The following is a 25476-nucleotide window of genomic DNA, read 5'->3' on the forward strand; positions in this document are numbered from 1 at the left end:
ATAGAACACAATCTTAGCATGAAAAATGCAATTCTATTTTCATTATGACACATCTGTTTTTTAATATTGTAAATTGTAACTGTAAATTAACTTTCAAAAAAAATCTGCAAGAAGGATATGAAAAAAAATCATAAATGTATAGCTTCATTTGTGTAACTATAAATTCCAGAGACTCAAACTGAATGCATTCAGATAGCAGGACTTTTTGCTTCCACATACATCCTAAAAGACTTTCAAGTCCTCCCAGGTAAGTTAACTAAGTCTAACAGTCAGTGTAAACGTGCTGATCTACTCTGCAAAATATTCAGCTATAGAAAAAAAGGAAGTAAAGCTCCTTCATAATAAAGATGGGGTCTCTACATGTACAGTTATCATTTTCTTCACATATCACTATTTAGAAGTTGGCTATCTTAAAAACTATTTTGCATAATGTACAAATTTAGAGACACACAGCAAATATTCTAAAGTATCCCTCGACTGAGATTGAGCTGCTTCAGGTGTTGGTGTAAAGCTGTAGAACAATGCTTTTATTCAGGATCAAAATACTGCARTCAGTCGAAATCCCAGGGAATGTAGTCAATGGCAGGTAATTCTGAAATCCTGGGACCAGTGCTACTAGAACAAGGAAGCACAGTATATGCTAAAATCTCAGATCTCCAGAACCTCCACTTTAACTCTCGTCTGAAAAATGACATCTCTAACAGCAAGGAGCATGCTAAAGAATGTATATATATATGTACACACACACACACACACATATACATGTACGCATTTTTATATAACTTCAACACAAAAATCTTAACAGTTTAATATGCCTGGTTAGGTACAAATCATTCAATTCAAAAGTGTGCTGAAATTACCCCTGGCTTCAAATGACAAATAGAAGATTGGACTTTAGCTTGACTTTATCTTGACTTTAAGAAAAAAATACTCACCCAAAACATATAATATGAAATACAGACACTGAGATGACTGACCTTTGTATTGCCTCTGTGATATTGTCAATGATATACAAGTATTTTCTTGATACAAATGAGAGGCTGCCTCAGAGCAACCCACTTTTGTAATGGGTTCTTCATCCTATAGCTTTTATATATATTAAAAATGTTAATTACTTTTTAATACTATCAAGGGTTGTGGTGTTCATGATGGAAATGAAAGATAAAAGTTATATTTTTATTCAGGCAACTTTGCTGCTAATAGATGGATCACAATTTTTATAAAGGGAAAAATTGCATATTAAAAAAAAAAAAAAGTAATGAATTTCCATGCGGTTTAGCACTGTGAAACATTGAAGCGTTGAAGAAGCGATGAAAAGCGCAAGAAGGCCAGTCTCAGATAACACAAGCCTGTGTCTGGGTCACTACTGGATGAAAAACGCACTTGCCATGATCTGAGGTGATGCAGAGGAAGTGGCTCAGAAGACTTTCTTCACTTTTAACTTAAAGGCTGTGTGAGGTGTTAGCGAGAGGGGCTGCCTGCCCGCGTGCAGTTTATTAACCTGATTGATAAGGAAGAACAGGCTGCAGACGTGCTTTCCCAACTCCCGACTCTTTGCTGATCCTCTGCGTCCTGCTAACAACCACTTCCCTGGTTTGTTAGGGTCCAGAGAGTCTGCCCGATGTTTCTGGCAGCTCTCACGCCCATCTCCCAAAGGCCCCTGCTCAACGATACAGACTATCGGCGTCCCTCTTTTCCCCACTGCTGACRCACCTCAGTGCTAATATTGCTGCAAGTCTGCAGCAGGATAGCTACTCTACTAGCATGAGTTGAAAATGAAGGCTCACAGCTATGGCTGCTGCCAGAAAAATGTTAAAAAAGCTAGCTAGCTCTCCAAGCCGTCCCTGACTGACAACTGCTTTTCTAGATTTCTTTCAGGTGTGTGTTTAAGAGTCACCGTTTAAGGGCTGGCCAGGTGCTTCTTCCCCTACCTCAGCACACTTGGGGAAATCTGGTGGGGAGATTTTGTTTTATTTCACCAATTTATGACTTTCTGAGGCTGGAGATCATTTCAAACTGACAGCAGTCCCTTTTCTACATTGGTAAGAAGCAGACTTTGTGGATGATTCACTGGTAAGCCTGTGTCCACAGGTTTTCCCCGCTTCAGCCTGCTGCTGTGCAGGAGGACTAGGTACCTTTCTGTTGTGCTCAATGCATACAGATCGAGTCCCACACAAAAACACAACTACTTCTACTAGCCATGTGGACGACGTGACAGGGAGGTTGTATGGAGCACTGATTTCCACAAAGCCTCACAGTGTGCATGTGTGCGTTTAAAAGCTCAGTGACTACAGCTACACCAAAGGATGAGAGAAAAAAAAAAAATTTCAAGGCTGCACTGGTGTTGCTAATGCAGCTGGCAGGAAAAGACGTATCTGTACACTATGGGGAAATGATGGTCTATGATGGTGTATTTTGACCTGCATGTTCTATGGTAACTGTTGAGAGATTGCATGTCCATGTTTCCAACCTTAAGCTATAGAAAGCATGCATAACATGCACATGTTATCTGTAGATTTACATCATATATAAATGCAGAAGTCTCAAAATCCTGTAAGAAACTTGCTTCAACTTCTTTTCTCTGGAAGGAAGTTCCTCCATCTTGGTAGGAAAGGTTTCTCTGGGAGATAACTCAACACTAAACACCTGTATTAATTTGGAACTTTTCCTTTCAGTCTTATTTAAGTGTCTGTTCTGGGGTCATCTGACAGCAATCAAGAACACTACAACAGTGTAAAAAGCTACAGCTCCTTCAGGTGAAACATCATAACTGAGTGTGGGATGTATGTAGGCTAAGGTCAGGTGCCTCAGCATAAATAGTACAAAAACAGGCTAGCCTTTCAAGATTCACTAGTCAAGGAAAAGAAGCAGCCACTTAACCTGCTTTGGAAACCTACATTAACACAAGATAAATAACTTCTGTAAGCACTCACTTCTGTCTTGAATTTCCCAATCTGCAGTTCATGACCATTCTCCCTTGTTATTCAGCAGTGCCAAAAAGCATTTGGCTCCATCATCTCTGTAATTCTTCTTCAAGTAGTTATAGGCTGCTATTGGATCACCTCCACTTCACAGATTAAATAGGCCCAGCTCCTTCAGCCTGTCTCCATGCAGGCCACGCGCTTTAGTCTCCTACCCATCTCCCCTCTGCTAGACCTGCCCCAATTTCTCCATAGGCTCCTGGAGCAGGGGAGCCTCAAATCCTGAATACCAGTATTCCAGGTGCAGCCTCACCAGCACCAAAAAGAGGGAATAATAATCTCTTTAATCAGACAAGTAACTTTTTTGCGTCCACACTCGATGAAATGAAGTCTACCTTTTCCCAGTGGAATGCAAAATGAAAGTGCTTGAGCTATTGCAAATTGCAATAAAATAGGAGCAGAAACATGAGCTGTTACCATATTTCTGATGAGAATACTTTTTAAACCTCTCTTTCTTGCATTTCTTATTAATGGATCATGCCTCCATCCAATTAATTTAAAGTATTATAGTAATGTATACACAGGATGTGTTCTTTCTCTTTAGTATATTAATAATCAGCTGCATTTAACAAAGGCATGCTCGTTCTTGCAAACACTAATGCATGTGAGGAACTCCTTTGTCATTGTTCTCAAAAGTAAAATGACTAAGAGTAGTGAGTGTTTGGAGAATTGGGACCCAATAAATCAACGGAACAAAGAAAACCCTCTCTTTCTTTCTCTCTCTCTCTCTCTCTCTATAGTTCTATCATTTTGAAATTGGCCAGCTAACACAAATAATCTTTCCAGATATGTACTGAAAGTACATGTAGTATGAAATTTATTTATTTTGGTAGTATTTCTTGTCTAAACAAAGTGGCAAGTGAAACTAAAAATAATAAACCCAAACATAAAAGTTGATACTTTTTTCAAAAGGATAAGTTCAACATTCAATTTTAAATTAGAGCAAAAAGAAATTATTTTACTAAACACATTCACCTTTTCTTGCTTTGTATACACTTTTTTGGTATGGTTGGTATTAAGAGAAAAAAAGGGTACTGGTACGGGTACAATAAAGTCTGCTATAAAGAACTAGAAAGAACACAATATGTGTGTCAGATGAAAAATACAAAATAGCCATTATGAATAAATTACAATACAAAATAGTCATGCAAGCTATATAATGTAATAAGACTAAGACAACACAACATTGGCAGTATTTGAAATCACTTATAAGAAAATACTTACTGAAAGGTGTAAACAAGCAGTTAAGCTTGAGGGCATGGCACCAGACAGAGTCTGATGATCAATTATTATACTTCCTCAAAGAATCTGGGGGAAATCACTTGCTTTCTGGAGTCTGAACTAATAAAACAAGGATCCTTTCTCTCCCTATATTTGCCTCATCTAATTCAGCTTCTACCGAGTGATTAACAATTTATGGAGGTACTGCCTGTAACTGCTTAGAGCAGTGGCAGAATTCAAGTTTCAAAGTGTAAACTGTTAAAGGTATAAATTAAACTTCAGATACAAACAACGTCAATTTTTAGACAATATAATTTTTTGCAGTTATAAAACATTTTGAGATACCCCATATGTGAATAAGTATAATTTTAGGAAAAACATGTCTTGGAAGTAGAAAAAATTTGCATATTTTCCTTCCTACTGGTTTTAATTTTTCTTTTCTTTGTCAAAGGAAATAATACAAACATGGCAAGAATAACAGCTGTATTATGAAGACAAAAAGCCCATGTTTTATTTATCATGGTGTTTCAGCAGAACAGTTTGGAAAGAAATTATGCCCAAAACACCCAAATAATTCTGTGTATGACCTAGAACAGTCAGCTTCACATAACCCCCAAAACATGATTCATTATGCTTTTAAACCAAAGTCATGGCTCAAATTCATCCCTGATGTAACCTCAGTGAAGTCACACTTATTTACAAAACTGACTAATTAATATATTTTCAGAGTTTGCAGAACATTTCAGTGAAGACATATGCAACATGCAATTTTTGTCCTTATTGTTATGTAAACCAAAACAGGTTTTCCTCTTTTCCCATATGGTCAGGAACATTTAACAAGTCTCAGTATAGTTACTCAGAAAGCCAGAAGGAAGCACTATATCGATGCTTTCTATATCATCCCATACGCATTCCCAGAAATTTCTGCATCCAGCCTGTAACTTCTATCTGGGCTACAGCATATCTTTTAAAAAGCCTTCACTCAAATAATGCTGGGTGAGCCATTATGTTTCTGTGTTTGTTTTAATAGTTAGTTACACTTCAAGGTACACTTTAATCTCAGCAGGGAGTTACCTAGATTCTGTAGTCCAGCCTGGATGAGTTTTGACCAAGATACACAGAAGTGGCTGTATGACAAGTAACATACAAAAGCGACAAGCAACGCTGGGGATAGCTTGTCACAGCATAAAGGATCATTGTGTTCGGGAAACGGATGTGGTCTGCCCTGTGGACTACTTCTTCACGTTCCAGTGGGAAATTCAGCAGATAATACCTTAGGTTTTTGTTTCACTGGTTCCAATGGCAAGGAATGCAACTGTTTGTGACACTATTTCAACAATGTCTCTTTACATCATTTTACTGATGTCAGTGAAATGCAACTCTGTGACACTTTAACAGAAATAGAGCAGCTATGTATTATACTGAGATTTAGTGCAGCTGAAAAGCAAGGTATAATTTAAGACCATGCTGTGAGACTTTTAATCATTTTCAGGTTTTTAGTCCAATATTTGTATCTAAACACAGCTATAATGGTGTCAATAACAGCTGACTGTATTATGAACTATGGTTTTCATTCTTGCTTTTCATGTCTGCTTTTTTTCCTATGCCTTTTGCCTTTATTTGTATCTTTCTCCTCCCGTTGATATCCCAGTGTAGCACAATACCATCAGCTGAAATATTGATGTGACAGCCCTGTGGGATAAACTGCAAGATTTTATCATGTTCCTCAAGACTCTCATTCACAGCCACCATCTTTTGTTCACACTGAAGATACAGCAAGTCCTTTGGACAGCTTTCCAATTGCAAATGGATGCCTGAATATCTGCTCTGTGTTTAACCATCCATTCAGGTAAGGGTTTGACAGAGGCCTCCAAAAACCATCTAGTCTTTCCTTCTGCGGAAGGACAGCTTAGACTTTCCCTTCAYAAATTTTTTTTAAGTGTTCTTAGAAATCTCAGATGAGAAGGAATACAACCCTCTTCAGGTAAATTATGTCCATTGCTAAACTATCTTTGCAGTTAGAAAAAAAATTCCTACATAGCCCAAACATGCCTTCCTTTCAACAATGCAGAGGAAAAACAAATTTTTTCATGCACTTTTTTAAAAACAATCTAATTCAGATACTCATTGCTTCCTTCAGGTGTTGTTTTTCTATTCTAAATAAGACCTATTCATTCAGTTCTTCTTTACAGTCATGCTTTCTAATACTCATCTCATCTTTGTTGTTCTCCTCTGGACTCTTTTCAGCTTAGCTATATCTCAAAGTTGTAAGGGCCCCAAACTGAATACAGTGCACCACCCAAGCCCTTAGGTTGCCAGGTAGAGTAAAATATTTACACTTTTACATTATTTTTATATTTCTAAGAATGTCTTTAGCAAAATTAGGACAGCACCAGTTTCTTCACTGAAATGAGATCTCATCTCATCCTAATAGACAGGAATTGGACTAAAAATACCTTAGGTAGTCACCATCATAAGAGCAAAATGATATAAGTAAAGGATACTTTTTTTTGTTCTGCTTTTGCAGCAAGGACATTATTCATGTAATCCATGTAAGCCAAGTGAAATCCACAAAATATTCCAGGTTCTTCTTACAGCTTTTTAGTTTGAAACTATTTATTTTGGCAAAAATAATCAAAAAGACACTGTATCAAAACATTCTATTCCTTAAGTATTTAGAGTGCTGGCAAATAGTACAAGAGGAACAGAAACCAAATATATTTGAACTCAGATATTATTAGGGTGTTTTTCCATGAACTGTCACAGATGAACTAAACAAAAATAGTTTCATATAAGTCAAATAAAATGCATGCAATTACACATACATATATATAGACACATATACATGCATACACACACATATATGTATATACACCTTGAAACCTTTTTTTCTGCTTTCAGACCACAGTATTTACATGTAAAAATAACAACAAACAGTCAATGTATCCTGCAGAATTTACTTAAAAATGTAGTAGTTACATCAGTTTAGAATTGTTGTGGTTATAGCCAATAAATGCATTTAATCTCTCTGGAACCACATTTCTATAAGCAAGTCTTGCTGAGTGAAGTGCCTGCTTTCCCTGAATGTCCTCTCGCAGCTGATCATTTACAGTTTAACCACTCTTGAGATTGTACTGTGTTTGCAATTTCTGACATGTGGAACAGCTTTCTTGAAWCTTTCCTTTGAACTGGGGTATTCCTAACAAAGAGCCTTTTATTGCCCAGGATCAGGCCTTGGGGTTAGAAAAAACAAATATCCACTACAGTTTTGGAGAACAGGAAAAATAGAACAGAAAAAAAGAGCTGCCTATGAGAGATTAGCAGCTGGACTATATTGGGAAAGACAGAACAAGGGGAATAAGTAGCCCTGGGAAGGACAGAGACTGAAAGAACTTTAAATAAAAATAGAATATAGAATAACCATTATTAAAAACAGAAAGAGCCTAAAGCAGAAGAAAATCAACCAACCTGGCAGCTAACTTTGTATCCTTTTGAGCAAACGAACTGACAACCAACCAAATGTATACAGCAACCACTAACAACCTATTATTTTCCTGAGATGAAAATACAAGGTTCACGCTCAAAGCAATGACAGACCTATTCATAGTACTTGCACATCAGATCTCTCTCCATGAGGAGTTTACACATTATACGTGCATTAACCAAGCCAAAAGAGATTTCAGAAAAGAATGATGAGACGAGGCAATGAAATATTTTCATAGGAAAACAAAAATAACTGAAGCGATAAAAGGCAAAATATAAACCACTCGGGGGAAAAAAAAATACTAATGTTTCTCCTGGTGATCTGAATACAAATACTTTCTCTTCAGAGGAGCATCCATAAACACAGTAATAAAATTGACTTGCTTTAGCACACTTCTGGTACACATTTCAAATACACAATACCAAAGTGGAGAGTTCAAATATCCTGTATGAAGCAAAAAAGACAGAAGATGTGCTTAAAAGGAGCCAGTCTACATGCTTTCCTCCTCATCTTTTATGTACGTTTTCTAGTATTTGAACTTCCAAGGTGAAAGTGAGTCATGTTCTTCACAACGCTGAGGGAAAGAAACTTGCCAAATCCCCTAAACACAACCTTATATCTTTATGAAAAACACCAAGTAGAGTGAGACTGGTGATAAAAAATTGTGAGAGCTGGGACACATGAGAGTGCCATGAGATACAAAACTGAAGAGAGTCTGCATCTGAGGCTTGCTCCCAAACCCAGTGGAGCCAATGCAAGGCTCATTAGAGTACAGCAGAGTCAGGGTCAAATCTCAGCAGCATAAAAATGCATAAACTAGCCAGGCTATCTATCACCATTCCTCCCTTTCTGTCTCTTTCTTGCTCGTCCTTCTTTTACTCTATTAATTTTAAGAGATTTCACCAATGATCTTAGAGCCTCATAAGGACAAGTAAAAATGGTACAAATCCAAGCTAAGCATGATATAACAGAGAACCAAATAGATAGATGGCAGAAAGTATAGAATCAGACTGTACAGCTATGGAGTAGACCACATACTCATCTTGAAGATTAAATTGTTTTTTTCTCTCCTTTCTTGTTCTCTCCTCTCCAATGAGAATCAGATAACAAAGAGATCTGAATGAAGGGGGCAGTTACCTTGACAAACAGATTTAAGAAGGTATACAAAAAGTGGGAAAGAGCATGGTGTCACCATAGGGAGGTATAAAACAGAGTTTAATATGAAGAGAGATCAAGCCCAAGACATATCCACAGCTGGAAAATAGAGAGCTTGCTGGGCAAGACATCTGAACAATGTTCTTCATGTAAAGTCAGTAATGTATGTCATCTTAGAACAAAACAAGTTGAGAGAGCTCCTCCAAGAAGAGATCTCCTGAGGTCATCTGCCTCCACTTCCCAGTCAGAGCACTGCAAACTTCCTAGAAACATTAGGCTGCTCAGGGCCTTGTCCACTAAAGTTTTGAAAATCACCCAGAGGGGAGAATCAATAACCTCTCTGGGCAGCTGTTCCAGTATTTGACCACCCTTACCACGAAGAATTTTTTCTGTGAATCTAACTGGAATTTCCCTTGCTGTAACATCTGCCCATTCCCTCTCATCCTTTTGCTCTGCATGTCCAAGAAGTTTGGCTCTATCTTTGCAATAAGGACCCACTAAGCAGCTGAGGTCAGCAATTAGCTCTGCTCTCCTCTTAGCTTCCTCTGCTTCATGCTGAACAAGCCTGGGTCTCTTCAGTCTCTCTTTTTGCACCATGTGCTCCAGCACCTTCAGCATCTTTGTGGGCCTCCTCTGGACACATTCCAGTTTGTTTATGTCTTCCTTGTACTGGGGAGGGGGGGCTGGACACAGTACTCCAATTGCAGCCTTCTAAGAGCCAAAAAGAGGAGAATAATCACCTCCTTTAACCTATTAGCTGTATCAATGCAACCCAGAATGCAGTTAGGCTTCCTCACTGCAAAGACACGCATCTGTGATCTTAACAAAGAGACACTCAGACCTAAAAGGACTGTGGTATACAATTAAAGCTTCAAGCTGGTCCAGTCCCAAATGTGTAGTGACCTCACACACAAAGTGATAACTYGATGGGGTTACAGCAGCAAACTGCAGTGCGCCAGGCACTGTCTCCCAACAAACGTAGCCCACAGCCTGAGGACTGAGCTGTCAAAGAAGCAATTTCTACTTCCTGAGTCTTCACTATGGATTCCTTTTTCAAAATGAGCTGAGGTGAACAAAACTTGGTTATGTATTTAAGCACTGAAYTATCCTCTGTAAGGAGCTCTGTTTTGACCAGTCTGTAATGACTTTCAGGACCTAATGATGTAACTAAAGAGATCTGGGCATCTCATGAGAAGAGCTTCCCTATAGTCTCTGCTCTCTATAGGGAGACGCCATCTTGAGGTGGAAGTGAGGAAATAAACAAGAAACTGAAATTTTGTGTGAAACATGAAAGTTAGTTTAATAAAACAAAAAAACTGTTTATGCTAAATAGCCTTTGCCACCAAACTAATAAACTTTTATAAATGTAATCTGGAAAATTTTTAAAGTGAGCTGATAAAAAATGTGCTTCCCCTTCTATCTTGAACATCCTCAGAAAAAAAGTCTGTAAAAAAAGAAAGTACTCTGTGGATGAGTCTAAATGCTTCCATCTCACTGGATTTATAAAGAGGAACTCAGCCATGAGCATTACAAAGGCACAGAGAGCTCATTGCAGGATTCAGGCCTAAGTTCAAAATAACAATAGAAGATAAAGATTTCCTTGGGATAATAGAAAATTTCCAGTAAATTAATCAGGAAAAGTGAGTTTGCCATTCTCTGCGAAACAACTACCAACTTCAACGCCAAGCTCCTAACTTGTTCTGGTGAATTGAGCCTCCACACCCATACAGAGCCCCCATACTGCAACAAGCTGTAAAACTGGACACATTTAGAAACTTCTTATGCCTGAAGTTTTCCATGGGCAAGCATTTCTAATCAAACTTCATAAGCAAAAACAATCCAAAATTCCAGTTGCGACTGAAACATCAAACAGGAGAGCTTGAAATATGTCCTTTGACAAAAAGGTATAAAACTGCAATACAGAACAGGAGGTTGAAAGTCCAAAACTATTTCATGAAGATAAAATTGAGAAGTACAGTTCAATGACCAATAGAATCTGATCCTTTTGCAAAAACATTCATAAATTCAACTCTAAATAGCCACAAGTGAAGTTGAAACAGCAGATTTAAATCTGCTATTTCTCTTCAGCTACGTGAGTAGCCCTTTTTCTTTTAGTACATCATGCACACAACAACGTATGCCTCTTTTCAGCCAACCTTGCCTTTTACATTACTGCAGCAAGCCAGCGTGCTCTCTCACTGCTTTGACCTTCACTTCTTTAACACTTCTGTAATGCTCTGGTGATTAACAGTTAGCTACTAGGAAGTCCCAATTTGTAGTAACAGGAGTCTATGCACAGAGCACAATCACCACAAGGAGGACTAAGGTGTATATAAAAATGGTTCCGAGTGTTAGCACACACCATGCGCTAGTTGTGACTGCTAAGTATTCCAGATCTCTGTGTGCCAGAAACCTTGAAAACCTGGGGAACCTGAAGCGCAAACACCTAAAATTCATATGGGATGCTTTTGTCTGATTCTTAAACATCACTGAAATTACAATCTCAGCACACTAAGTATTTTAGACATTGTTATTAATATATTAAAACACTCATACAACTCTCAAGCTGAAATTAATGTATAATATACTCAGCTAATTCAGTACAAATCAGAGGCATTACCATCACTGGAACAAACTCGCATTGACTGGTCTAGCCTGAGGGCAGGATACTATTACTAGCCCCATCTGAAGTGCTATTCCTGTTGGAAATTAAACCTTTTGTTGTGACAAATATAAGATGAAGTTGTATAATTACACATCACTTCTTTCAAGACTATTAAGAGCAGGAGTACAAAAGAAGACACTAGCCCATATTAAGTGCCTGTAATTTCTTGGATTAGTCAGATGAGTTTGCAGCAAAATGAATTTCAGTCTACACTTCCGAACTATCCTTTTTTTTCAAAACCATTAAAAAAAAATCTGTTTTAATTGAGAATGTCTCTTGAATCTTAGAGTAATCAGAACTTTTCTCTGCTTCCTAACAAGACACTGGAAGCAAGTTTATAGTGAAAATGAAAAACCACAGATTAATTGAGCAGCTTCTCTTGTAAGACATATGATCCAGTGTTCGGAGCCCATGCCAAGAAACTGCCACCCTCAGTTTGCTTTTCTGTCTGAATATTTAAATGGGAGAAAATGTGCTTCCACAATGAGAAGCTTGCTGTTAATGCAGCCCTTTCATTTAGATAACCATGCTATTCTGCTGACTGACTTTCAAACAATCACCTAAGTGAGGTTGTCTGCAGAATTGGTATGAATTTAGAGATTATAAACATGCACATTATGGGTTCTCCACAGTTTGACTGGCCTCCTTCGAATTATTTATGAGATGTAACTAAGGGGTAAATTCCTGAAAATTTGAAACTAAGGAGATTCTTATCACCAAGAAGATAATACTGAATTACTTGCAAGAGACAAGTAATGGAAAAGTTATGATCCAGCTTGCATCGGTGAAATGATAAATAATTATACACAAGTTACTCATAAATAAATGTCATTAACCACTACTTTATAGTGCTAAATTCTCTTAATCACAGAAACACCACTGAATTACTAATCAACAGAAAACAGACATACACAGGTGTGAAATTAGCTGTCTGTCAGATTTAATATTTCATCCTAAGGAAGAAAAAACATGATTTACCATGGCTATTTTCCAGCACTATTTATCAAAGTTTTCCTATTTAAAATGTTTCAGTCATTGGATGATGGAACTAGACAAGTACCATTCGACTTCAAGACTATCGTGCATCATCCTGGTTGAAAGTGTAACAATGGCTAAGGATGGCGTACAAGTATAAACAAGTTTCCCAATATATATCATTCATCATTAATATATCAGGCTCCTCTGATAACCATACCTAACTGTATGATATACTTGCAACAGCAGGAATCTATCCATCAGACTTAGAACACTTTGGGTTATATGAATTATTATGGTATAAATTGTCTAGCCTAGTTTTATGATATGAATAACATTCCAGCAAAAAAATCATTTAACATCCAAACTATCTGGAGGAATCTGAATCTCACTTTCTTTTGAGAATATTCATAAAATATTTCTTCAGATATATTTTTGATCTCTCCATGCTCTGAAGGCTCATGGAATTTTCACTAGGGTTGTAATTTTAGTCTCAGCTGGTCCTCATAGCATAGAATAATTAATTAAAGATTTTTCATGCCAACAACAAATAAAATTATGCATGTGAAATTACATGCATTCACATACATACAGGGGATGGTAAACCTACAAAAAAACCCAGCTAATCACGTTTAACTTTAAATGTGATTAATTAGCACTGACTTCAGCAGAGCTAAGTATGCTTTTATACATTTTCTTAAATGTGTCTGTTTTGAGTTTGGCCAGATTAGAAGGTCCTTAAATGCCTATACAGGAAAAATAAATATAAAGGAAATTTGAGAACCCATTCCCTCCTCTTCACCTTACTTTCTGTCAGCTAAGAGAGAACAAAATACACATATTCTGATTATGATAATACGATAATAAGTTGCAGTATAAATAAATCAAAAATTGGGACAGAGAAGTGTTCATATCAAAAAAGTAAGTTACATTTGAGAGGCAACAGGAAATAATCTCTCAAACAAAGCTGCAGTTATATTCCCAAATTAGCACTGCTTCACATTGAAGGCATCGATTAAGATGCTTACGAGTTACCATTCAACTGCCATTTCTTTTTGTTAAACAGAAAAATCAAGATCAATGACATCTTGCTGTTGAGACAGTAATTAGGAATAGGAAAGAACTGGTAACCTTGAGGAGATACAGGTGTTTTTAAACAGTTCTTTTACTTGTTTTTGTTTCATTTAGATAGTCTAGAAGCCCAGACTGATTTTAAGAGAGCCTTTCACAAGAATATTACGATTGCTGATACAAAAGACCAAATGCTGCAATCACTTTGTACTGTCTATGACTTTATGTCCTGTCATGACATTTTAGTCCCACTGTTCACACTAATGACTTACATGAGTTATACTTATATGAACATTTTTCACAAAGGAATAAAATGTTTTTGTATAATTTGCATAGTAGGTCTTATTACTGTAATATTTCCAAATCTCATTTTACTTTCACTGATTTGGAAATATGGGAATCTATTGTGAAAGAAACAGATTCTTTTGTGCAGAATCTAGCAAAAGATCAGTAAATACAGAGACAGAAACAAAGGATAAGAATGGATTTTGTTGGAAAAAGGTTGGTAAAAAGAATCTAGGATTGAAGAGACCATCTCACAAAAAGGGCACATTTGTCATCAGGTAAAGTAAAAAGTACCACAGAACCAAAGCTGAAGGCTTAAAATAATTACACTAAATGCCTATTCAGAGACAATGAGAAACTGAAGAAAATGGATAGATCCAGAGAAAGAAGAAAAGATATATATGAAAAGTTAAAGATCTTTTAAAATGCTGTAAGCATTCTAAAACATCTGCAAAAGCTCAAATATGTATAGCCATAAATTAATGCTCCACATCAGAGACTTCATGTTTACTGATCCATTGAAGTTCTTCAGAAGAATTACTGACTTAAGGAGAATTACGTGGAGAGAGTACATTCAGAGTACAGCTAAATGAAATAGTCATTCACAGTAGGAGTTTGGCCTAAGTGTGGGAAAAATGATATCAATACTGAATATGAAAATTGAGAGAAGCATGACTCAGACATGTTTATTTTTTTGAAAGGCAAGGAACTTAAAATATACCACAGTATGAGCTGAAAGATCAGGATCTTGGTATGCGTTACCATGGTTCAGCCAAAATCAAAGGAATTTCACCACTTTTACCAATTATTTGGTCCAAGATCTTCCAATCTGCAGCTAATAACACAACTGTAGACAGAGCCAGTAATTAAGAGAATGCAATTGGATTCAAAAGGGTTTCCATTATATTTTGGGACTGGATGAGCAGATGGCAAATGCAGCTTAACACAGACAAAATGTGAGATAATTAGCAGGGAAACCAACCACCAAGTTAGAGAATATGTACTAAATAGAAATCTCATCTAGCAAGCTAATCAAGAGAGGAATTTGGGGGTTATTATGAAAAATAATTAAAACCATCAAATCATTTCACAGCTGCTGGAAAAAAGAACGCAAAGATAATAGCAGGTTATATTAATAGATAGATATACCACAAAGTAAAAGTGATACTATTAGTGCTGAAGACACGTATTGAGAACCATCTAGATGACTCCACCTGGCATTGGCAGGCAGCGGAGTGTGTGGCAGGGTAGCGCATTACAGATGAAAATGTGGTGTGCTAGTGGTATTCCTGGAGTACCAGGCTTGCTAGTGCCATTGAGACTGAACCTCTCCCAAGCTCATTAATGCCTAGATAAATGCTACCTAAAACCTAGTCAGGGCTTTTTGCTCCCACTGTTCTTACAATGCTGTTTCAGAGCCTCAGTTTTGGATGGTTAATACCATCCCGCTAAATTCCAACCTCCACTTATTCATGGCTAGCTTATCTTATGCCAGCAATATCCTTTAGACTATATAGCTCTTCTTTCTTTCTGATGTTTACTGCCTTGTTGTATTTACAGAGGCCAATCGTATCCTTTCTTGGCCTTCCCCTTGCTGTGTAAAACATGTCAACCTATTTTATTTTTCTCTTGTAAAGTAAACGCTCCAGTTCCTTGATCAGCACAAGCTCAAGTGCACACTTTTATTCCAGTGCAGAGTTCTGCTCTAATGAATAGATTTCTATGCTTGCAAGAATCACTTATGACACTTATATCTATCTATTTTAGTAAGCAAGGAGCCCAGGGAAAAGGTTGAGGTCAGCTGTTGCAGCAGGCAACAACTCAGTGATAGAGACTGTTGGAAACAAATCCAGCAGGTGAAGGCAACAGAGGGTCTCAGGCGTACCGGTGTCAGTCATGGGACGTGAACCCAGCTGGGGAACAAGGCAGATGGGTATGGGGCTCTGAGCTCCAGCTCCTGGCACAGGACACATGGAGATGGAAACGGTGGGAGGGTGGGAGTGGGAGGCTCCAGGCTGGGCACTTGGGCAAGGACCCTGGACACAGCTGGGGGACTCCCTGGAAGGAGCGGGACATGGTAGGAGAGAAGATAGGTGACAGTGGGACACAGTGGGGGAGGACAGTGGGATCGGAGAGGGGTGTGAGTAGCTCCAGGTGGGCTATGAGGAACAGGGCTGCTCTGGAATAAACTCTGAAATACAGGGGAGGCTCTGAGGCAGTGYGGATCTCACTAATCTGGCCTCCACTTGTGGACAGGGACACACATGCAGAAGCTGCTCCCTCTTCCACCACACTGCACCCTCTTTTTAATTTTGATTTGATAGGGATATTAAAAATACATGGCTGTACTGTCCGACCCTTTGTCAGTTCTCGGCCTCTCATAGTCCCTGCCCCCTCCACCCCTGCTCACTGTCCCGCGTTTCAACAGGGAGCTCGACACCTTGCAAACAAGAAGCCATTAAAAGGTCTGAGAATATTGGCGTCTGAACAGAGGAAACAGAAACCCAAATTAAGACACCCATTGAGGGAAAGGCASCCATACAAGCTCAGCAACTATCAGATTTGTTTGGTTTCCCAATCAGCACAAGTATTATGYTGSAATCAGCTATAATACAAGCTGCTGCTTCCCCAGCAGCTGGGATTTAGGGGACATGGGAGAGAGCCAAGCATATTGTGACTAGGGAGGCTTAGCAGATGTTACAGAGGAAGTGAAGATTTTACTTGGGGTGAGGGGAAAGTTATTTATAAGGAATGGGGATGCAGAGGACTGGGTTACTGTAATAGAGGAACATAGGTCACTAATCCATAGGAAACTTTCATTAGTTCCAATACTAATCAAACAACTTGCTTGTTTTCCAAATACAATAGCCTTATTCATGTGGTGTTGGAGTGTTCAGCATAAGCCTAATTTAGAACTATTAAATTACTAGAACTCATCAGAGTCAATAAGAGCGGAAGAATTTTAACACAGTGACTGATGAAGGCCAGGTATTAATTACAATTTATCAAAGAACAGAACACATTTATACATGTTTGCTTTAACTGTGTTTCTTATTTTTGCAGAGAGTCAGTGAACTCAAAGTACTTTTTAATCAATATTGAAAAATCACAGCAAAAAAAAAAAATTAGCAAAACAAAGAATCTCTGAATTACTGTTCTTCAGACTATTTCCCTAGAGCTTGACTGCCCTTTGGACTGCTTTCAACTCACATCTACAGGAAAGAATAAGACTTTTACTGTAAAGTTTTGTATGCCTTCTATTTCTCTCTTGTTCCTTTGCCTGTTTCCTTTTTTCTACCTAGCAGGTGTGAAACAAGTAGCTTTATCTTCATATAACTATATGACCATAAATTTACTTGTACTGAGTAAAGCTATACTTTGCTTCTGTGATTGTCAGTCTCCTGATTAGTACTTTACTAAAGCAATGGGAATAAAACTGCTTCTGAGACAGATTTTATCTTCAGGATGCTTCTAGGGTCACATGCTTGCATAGAATTGTATTTTCATTTTTATTTGGGACTGCCATATTTACTGTATATATTAAGATTAGTTTTAAAGTGCCATTCTAATTCATTGACACCCTGTGTACTTAGCACCACTTACAAGGTAGTTTAGTTAACACAAATCAGAATTTCTCTCCTTTAGTGAAGTTCTATATTTCAGCAATTGCTTTCAGTCACAACTGGAGCAAAACAAAAACATCAGCCCATTCCATAGCTCAAAATACTTCTGACCTGGACCAAACTGAAATGTTTAACTTTGGTTTATCAAAGAAAAGAGAAACCTTTTCTTTTTTTTCTTTTTTTCCTGTTTGATTTAGTTTGGTTGAAGTCCGTTGTGCTGTGTGGTTTCTTATGTCTTCTCTCTTCCTGACAAGCAGGCTTCCTAACCACAGGGTAATCCTTGTGATGCCACCTAGCTCCCACGCGAACAACATGAAACATATGATCATGTATATCATGGGAAGCAGACCAGTCCAAGGAGCCCAGTCCTTGCTAAAAGGCATAAAAACTGTACAAGTTCATGCAGTTCAGTATCTATCCCAAATTAAAACAGTCCTATATGGTACAGCCTGGAAACTTGGTTGACCCAGCCTGATATGGAAATGATTCCCTTTCATTATGAAAAGTTCATCAAATTCAAAATCTTGCAGGAAATTTTTTGATTTTGCAGGAAATTCTTCCTTTGATCATGGAAGAGGTAATGAAAATCAGTGGAACTTCCTAAATAACTTCTTCTCCACAGAAATCAACTTTTAATAAAGGAGTCTACCACAGGCATGATGAAACCTGCAAAGTGTTAAATATTATTTGTACAAATTCATGTTTTTCCATCCAACAAGAAGGTTTCTACAATATTATTTATATTTTTTATTATTGCATTTGAAGCTGCCCTGTTCTGTTCTTTTGTAAAGAATTTTCTCATGTAGAAAAGACAAGAGGAAGGGAACAGAAGTGTGACATTTTAATCAAAAAATAAACTGGTACTGAAGGCTACTGAAAGCTATTATGTCTCTCCATCAGTCCCGTCATCTGGATATCTGGTGAAGGCTACTTTTCTGCTGGTCATTCAAAGTTGGCACTCTTTGCTTACCAGCAGAGCARTAAGACACACTGGCTTAATATAAAGGTTGCCCCCCCCCCCAAAGTGACTGCATTTTCCTTTCACTATAAAATTGGATATAAGAGTACTGTGTTTGAAAAAGTTACATATGTATTACAAAACTATGGTACGTTTAAAACCTGATCGTAAAATAAACCCTTGTGCTCACAGATTCATGTAAGTGCTTCCACTGTTTTGTCTCCGGTGAGTATTATTGAGTGATTTCACTTTTCCATGTGGGCAGTTGACTGTTCAGCAGATAGTTAGAGAAAGGACTTTGTTTTTTCTAAATGTGAGGAAGTGGCCATTGGGGGAAACGGACGTTATGATCAGTGGGGTGGGGGTCAGAGTGCCCTAACATACGTTTTTCACAGAGAACTAGAAAAATGTTTCAGTAACTGATATTTCACTGAAAGCCTGTACAAGAACTCGGGCATGACAAAGTCTAAAGGAGAACATGGGAAAGCAAAATTCCTCCTTAAGCTTCCTGACATAAGCGGTGGTCACTCATTTCTAATTTCATGGGCTGAATGTGGTTAAAAGCAGAGCCAAAGGCATAAGGAATAATATAGTTCCTGCACTTAACTTTGTCCAGAGAAGAAAAATAATAGTGATTGACAATTATTTTAATAATAATTAATAAAATTGCCTAAGGACTTCTTGCTCCTTGAATACAGGTTGAGCCTTTCTCTATCCACCTTGCCTGTTCTTGTTTTTAGAGATTTTTCCTTTTCTGAAGTGGCAAGAAGAAAGCTGATGTGCTGGCTAGCAGCATATGCTTTAGGTAAAGTATTTTTTTAGAAAATTATCTCCACAATATTATTTGCTGGAAAATCTCACCCTTCTAGGAGAGTAATTTTAATAAATTTATTTGTTTAATCTGTCATTATAAAGCTAAAACAATATTGTTACAAATCAACTGAGACCATATTAATATATTAGATTGCACTGGGTAAAGAATAAAGTAGGCATTTATATAATAGGAATCATGATATTCAGGTTCTGTTAAAATGGCATATAGAAAGGTCATTAAATTATATTAGGTCTGTAAGATAATTGATAGGCACTACTGCTTAAATTTCATAACACCTACCGCACATTCCCGCCAGTTTACCAACGCAATATTGGACAAACAATTCTATCCATTTAAAATATTCCAACTCTAATATAACCTCCTGTCTCCCACATCACATCAGACCACTGATAGCCGAGAGATCACCTGGCCCTTCCTCAAATGCCAATAGCTTTTTCTGGAGGTCCAAAGCATTAATTGCAGAAGGCTCCAGCAGCTCCTGAGAAACCTGTCTCAAAGGGAAGGGAGGGGCCTTTTACTGAGCACTCGCTGTTTATGGACCTCTCCCACTTATAAACTAAAGGGGCATTTCCTTGGAAAAGTGTTTCCTGCACATGCAGCTTTGGAAGGCCTCCTCAAGGATGAATAGCCAGTTAATGGAGGTTGAAGACCACTAGCCCAACAGACCATCTCTGTGATATTCCTCCACTTCAATATGGAAGAAATGAAGCAGCATGAGGGCATCTCAATTCTTTACTACCTTCCTTCTGGTACTGACATTGCAAAGTCTCATCTTAGGCAAAAAGCCAGCACTGCTTGGCCACCTCCCAGGAGGGAAGACCATCTCAAGACATACATGCAATGATCCTTCCTTCACTGCTCGTGCTGTTTAGTGTAAGAAGGTAGTTTTCAATAAGTCTCTGGATGACAGCATGCCCGAGGCAAAGTTACAGTGCCCTGTGCACACGGGTGGTGCTGCCTAACAGAAACAAAATACGGTAACAGTGGCAAGGAGCTGCGCAAAGTAATCAAGCCACCTGAGCACGGAGGGCATGAAGACTGCAAAGACTATGGCAGCAGGCACTGCTGCCGCTCACAGGTCGGAGGGGATGTGGTGTAATCAGCCTTCTTTGACACAGGGCACCATGCCAAACCTCAGAGAAGTGCTTTTAACAGCTGCAGTTAAAAACATACCACTCTCTCTAGAGAAATGCATTTTCCCTCCTGTGACTGCATTTCTTCTGCCATTCTCTCACTTCCATTACTCCCCCATATGACACTATCCTAAGGTCCGAAATGTACAAATGAACCAGTGACAGGCTTGACATTCAATATCTGGCAATTCCCACTGAGCTAGCAAATGGCAGTTCATGTTACTGGGAAGTGAACATTCCTCAGAGGATTCCAGCATATGTCTCACAAACCACACTTAAAATTGAGATTTTTTGTTGCTGCTTCACAGAAAGCTAGTTTAAATCACTTTAAGGCATTTAAATTTTAGTGATTTACAGAGTCAGCTCACAGTAATTTCAGCTGTAGAGAAAAATGAATAAAAATAAGTTGTCCTAATAGGTTCATTTAATATGTTACAGAGGATTTCAAAAAAAAAATTTTTTTTTTTGCATATGTAGTCTACAAAGGAATGTAGCATGATGTTTATGGTATGCATTCCATGTAAATAAATATTAACCTTTCAACATAAAGGCTGACATGAATATTTAGATATTTTATTCACAATATACAACCTGACTTTCCTGTAGCTTTCACTATATATCACAGGAAGTTACCAGGCAAAAAAGAGGTTATAGATGGCAGAAAATGCATTTATACAGATATCAAAACCATTTCTGTCTGTTGAGAAACCAGCAGTATAGGAAGTCATTGTGCTCAACTGCAACATACTCTGAGATAGCAAAGAAAAAGGAAAAAATGGTTATTGTATAAACTTAAAGATTAAAATAGCAACATTTTGGGGATAAATTACATGTCCTATATATTTTTTTTTCTACTCCACTAATAAATTTCAACTTTTTTACATGTAAGGGCAGAATCTGCTCTATCAGATTTCAAAGAAAACAAGGAGAATTACTTGAACACCTACAGCTTCTCAGAATATTAATACTARTGTTATGTCATAATAACATGACTGAACCATGCCAATTCTTGTTTACAGACAGGTAAGCTGATTCTTGTTTATAGAAAGGTAAAGCAGTCTTTAAAGGGTTAAGAGATAAGTAACAATAGTGGTGTATTGGTAGGGATATTGGATGTGTTTTTCTTTACTTTAACAACTAAAAGGTAATGATTTGAAGTCAGACTGATGTCCCCTCCTGTGTCAAGGTCCTTTGACTGTGCATGCAGATTTGGGGCTTTTCTGTCTTCTGATTCTAGTATTTCTGAACTGACGGGTACATAAGCCTGAAAACACAGGGCCTTTGCAGTACCTGAAGTCACAAGAGGGTAGACATGCAGATGGCAAGGTTGCCAAGGTCAGCAGGTAAGATAACAGGGGCAAAGTTATTATTCATAACCACAGCAGTGTCAAAACCTTGTGAATCAAAGCCACTAGCTCCTGCCTCCTTGTTTGTCTATTTTAGATGGTGTCACTATTACTTTACCTTATGGCAGCAAATAATCCTGAAGACTAAAAATGAGTTTTCTATGGCTAGAAACTGCTGAATTTTGCCCATATAATCAACAGTTATGAGTTCATCTGAATTTTAAGCCAAATATTTCTGATTGGACAATAAAAATGAGACTTACTTATTTGACTTATTGTTTTTATTTTTGTGAACACAGCACACTAGAGGACAGTAGAAAAGTTCATTTGGGATCTGCACAATAACAGCTCTAGAGCTGTGCTATACCCATACTACATTCTTTACCCAAATGAATGACACCAAGATTGCCTGTCATAAGTGAAGTCAGTGAACATAATATGGCAAAGACATCAGAACAAAGGAGATAATTTGCAGATGATGTTAGTTCTGTGAGAATAAGAGTGATATTTTATCAGTGCTGAGCCAGAACAATAGAAATAATTTGCAGATAAAGTTTGAAAGAAAAGCAAGGAAAAAAATGGTATTTTTATCACCAAGTCTAAAGTTTGTGATGATTACTGTCCTGAAAGATTAGTATGATTCACTGTGGAAACAGGAGGCTAAATAAATAATTCCCCTTCACCCAAAAAAGTGTTGGAAGAAATCCGTAGGGACTCAAACAAGTTGTTCCATAAGTAGGGGCTAAAAAAACATTTTTCTTCTGTTCATTCTCACTGTGTCCTAGCTACTTACATAGCTATTACTGCAGTCCACATTCTCTCAGTGCTCCCAGGCCCTCATGCAGTAATTCTAGTTTCCTTCCCTTCCCCATTTCCCCCTATTTCCCTAAACCGGCCAGTCCGCCCCTGGCCTCCCAGCAGCTGGGTGCTGGTGCGGGGTGCCAGATGGCCAGCCCCCACATGCCTTCTGCTCAACTCGCTGACTACCAAGTCCGACTGAGGTCTGTCCATCAGTCCGACCGAATTCAGGTCTCTCCTCATTCCTTGTTAGGGAAGCTGCAAACCCTTCATCTCTTTGAGACCAAGGCGTTCTCCAGTGTTTTGCTGGGCTGCCCGGTGGCCCCTCGGGGTGGTCCCTCACTGGTGTTAGGGAGAGCATCCTGGTCTCCCCTGGCCGCCGCCAGTCAGCCAGCGCAGAGCGGAGGCAGATACGCTGTCCTCCTACGAGCTGCACTGGCTGGTCAGGAGCAGGGCTGCCCCAAACAGCCCCAAGCACGATTGCTTCACCTTACACTCCCTTTTCCCCCTCCTAAATCCTTCCCTTTTACCACCCTCATCCTCTCCCAAACAGCCTCCCCAYCCCCACCCATTTACCCTTTCTCCATTGGCTCTTTTTTTTGCTGACTTTATACTCTTATTTGGTATCACCAATCATCTTATTTGGTGATTGTGATACTGTTGCCCTGGTAATTCCTACCTTGCTCATCAATTCTGCTAGACGAGCACCCCCTCTTGCTCTCTGCAGGCTGCCGCCTCTCATCCGTGTCTCATGAATGGCACCAGAGGACAGGCTGCGCCGCCTGCATGAACATCCCTCCCGCTTTGGCATCTGGAGCATCCTGCCATTCCTCATGTCGTTACCTTCTCAGAAGTGCAACAAGTCAGGATTAGCCACCTGCATGCATACCTTAATATTTTTAGGGGAAGATTTAGAGACACAACAATGGTGCATGTCTTACTAGCCAAGAGGCTAAGAACAATGGCATGTTCCCCTGGTAAAGTCCAACACCCAGGACAAAATCACTCCAAACCCAAGAGAAAGTGAATCTCAACAACCTTCATAAAGACCATGGTGGTAACTGATAGTATCTGATGGGGAGCAGAAACAGTTTTTAGTTGGGATGCAAGGCAGCTGGGCAAGGTTGTGCTATTACAGTAGGATAAGACTAAGTGGTTGCAAGAAGGCCACAGATACTTACAAAATACAGATCTACTCATAAAACACAAATCTGGGCTAGAAAGTAGACATTTCAATAAACCTATAAAAGAAAAAAGAATGAGAATAATGGAATTTTTATTTGAATCTTCTGGTGAATGCTAGACATTTGGGAACTAACGAGGAAAACATGAAGTCCTATACACATAAAAAAAAAAAAATCTATAAACATTGTTGTTATCACRCATACAGTGAAAGAAATTGCAGGTCTGCTATATTGACCAGAAGGGAATAACTTGTTTAATAAGCACAGGCAAGGAGGTGTTGAACTGTGTACCTAGAACACTTCTGAAATTCAGGAAGAACTAATAAGCTATTGAATGTCTCTGGGTGGGTGTAACAAGAGAAAACAGAGTCATTGCCAAGGAACAGGTTTGGGGACTTTTTTTTTGAAGACACATAATTCAACAAATTTTTGAAGTAAAGTTTCAGTAAATTTCAAGGAGTGGAGAAAGCAACTGGGGAAGATCTGTTTTAGATTGTTTTTTCCTAATACAGGGAATCAACTGAGAATCCAAAGCTTATATGGAGTCATCATGAAATGATGAAGTTTACTATTTGAAAAAAGATTTGAACTCCTTGTTCTGAGTGAAAAAAACAGATTTATTAAAATTAAAAAAAGGAAGCCACAGTAAGATTTCTCAAGAGGATAAATGTAAAGCATAAATGAGTACATGAAAGTCACTACCTACTGAGAGAAACTATACTGAATATACAAAAGCAAACCCCTTGTGAAGTGTAGGTAGGAAAAATTTAAGGAGATCATTCTAACCGTATCAGTACTATTTTAATGACCTGAAAACAGAAAAAGAATCATTAAAAAAGTGGAAGCATGGACAAATGATTAACGATGAGCATAAAGAATAGCTTGCATACCCCATATGGATAAAAATCAAAAGGCTGGGGTGCAAAATGTGTTTCAATTAGCTAGAGACATAAAAGGCAATGAGGAAAAAAAAAATCTATAAATACCTTAGACAGTAAGAGGAAGACAAAAGAAAGAAAAAGTCCATTATTTAATTAGAGAGAAGAAAATACGTATAGTGCACAGAGATGGCTAAAGTATTCAATGCTTTCTTTGCTTCAGTCTTCATACATAGAAAATTAATTATAATCAGCTACCAAACAAAATGAATTTTAAATAGGAGACCAGCAAAAGAAGAGAAGCTGAAAAATACTTAGAAAAGGCAGACATATCAAGTTTCAGAGTCTGAATCACCACAGAAGACTTTTCTAATTGGCCAAGGCAGTCTCTCAAACAGAGAGATCACCTCGGAGAACACATGGAGGAAGTAACAGAATAGCAAACACAGCACATCTATCTATTGGGGAAAAGGAAGATTTAGGAAATTAAAAACCTATTAATCTAACTTTGAAAGTCAAAATATTGCAAAAGAAATTATAAAACAATTCATAAAAAGAATAGATGACAATCTATAAACAGCCAATAAGAATTTGCCAAACGTAGTTAAGCCAATGCAATTGCCTGTTGATCAGAAAATATGATATAACCTGACTTTAATATGGCTGGTGATACTGCTGCAAATTCTCATGAGCAACCTTGTAAACTGAATATAATCACTGTCAGAAATGAACTGAACTGTCTGAAAAAAACCCCATTCCTGTCATTATCAACGGCTGGTCACCAAACTTGGGAGTCACCAAATTTGGCAGATATATTGAGTGCAGGCCCAAGTCTGGCTCTGTAACACATTATCAGCAATGATTTACAGAATGACAGAGGAAGC

At 38.2% G+C, this 25476-nt stretch overlaps 1 protein-coding gene across 1 annotated transcript in view; it reads right to left on the reverse strand.

Moving 5' to 3' along the window:
- Window positions 1–25476, reverse strand: part of DLGAP2 (DLG associated protein 2) — a 386085-nt gene that overhangs the window by 238915 nt on the left and 121694 nt on the right. The window lies entirely within an intron of this gene.

This window comes from Apteryx rowi, unplaced genomic scaffold, assembly GCF_003343035.1.
Source record: "Apteryx rowi isolate R43461 unplaced genomic scaffold, aptRow1 scaffold_335, whole genome shotgun sequence".
NCBI lineage: Eukaryota > Metazoa > Chordata > Aves > Apterygiformes > Apterygidae > Apteryx > Apteryx rowi.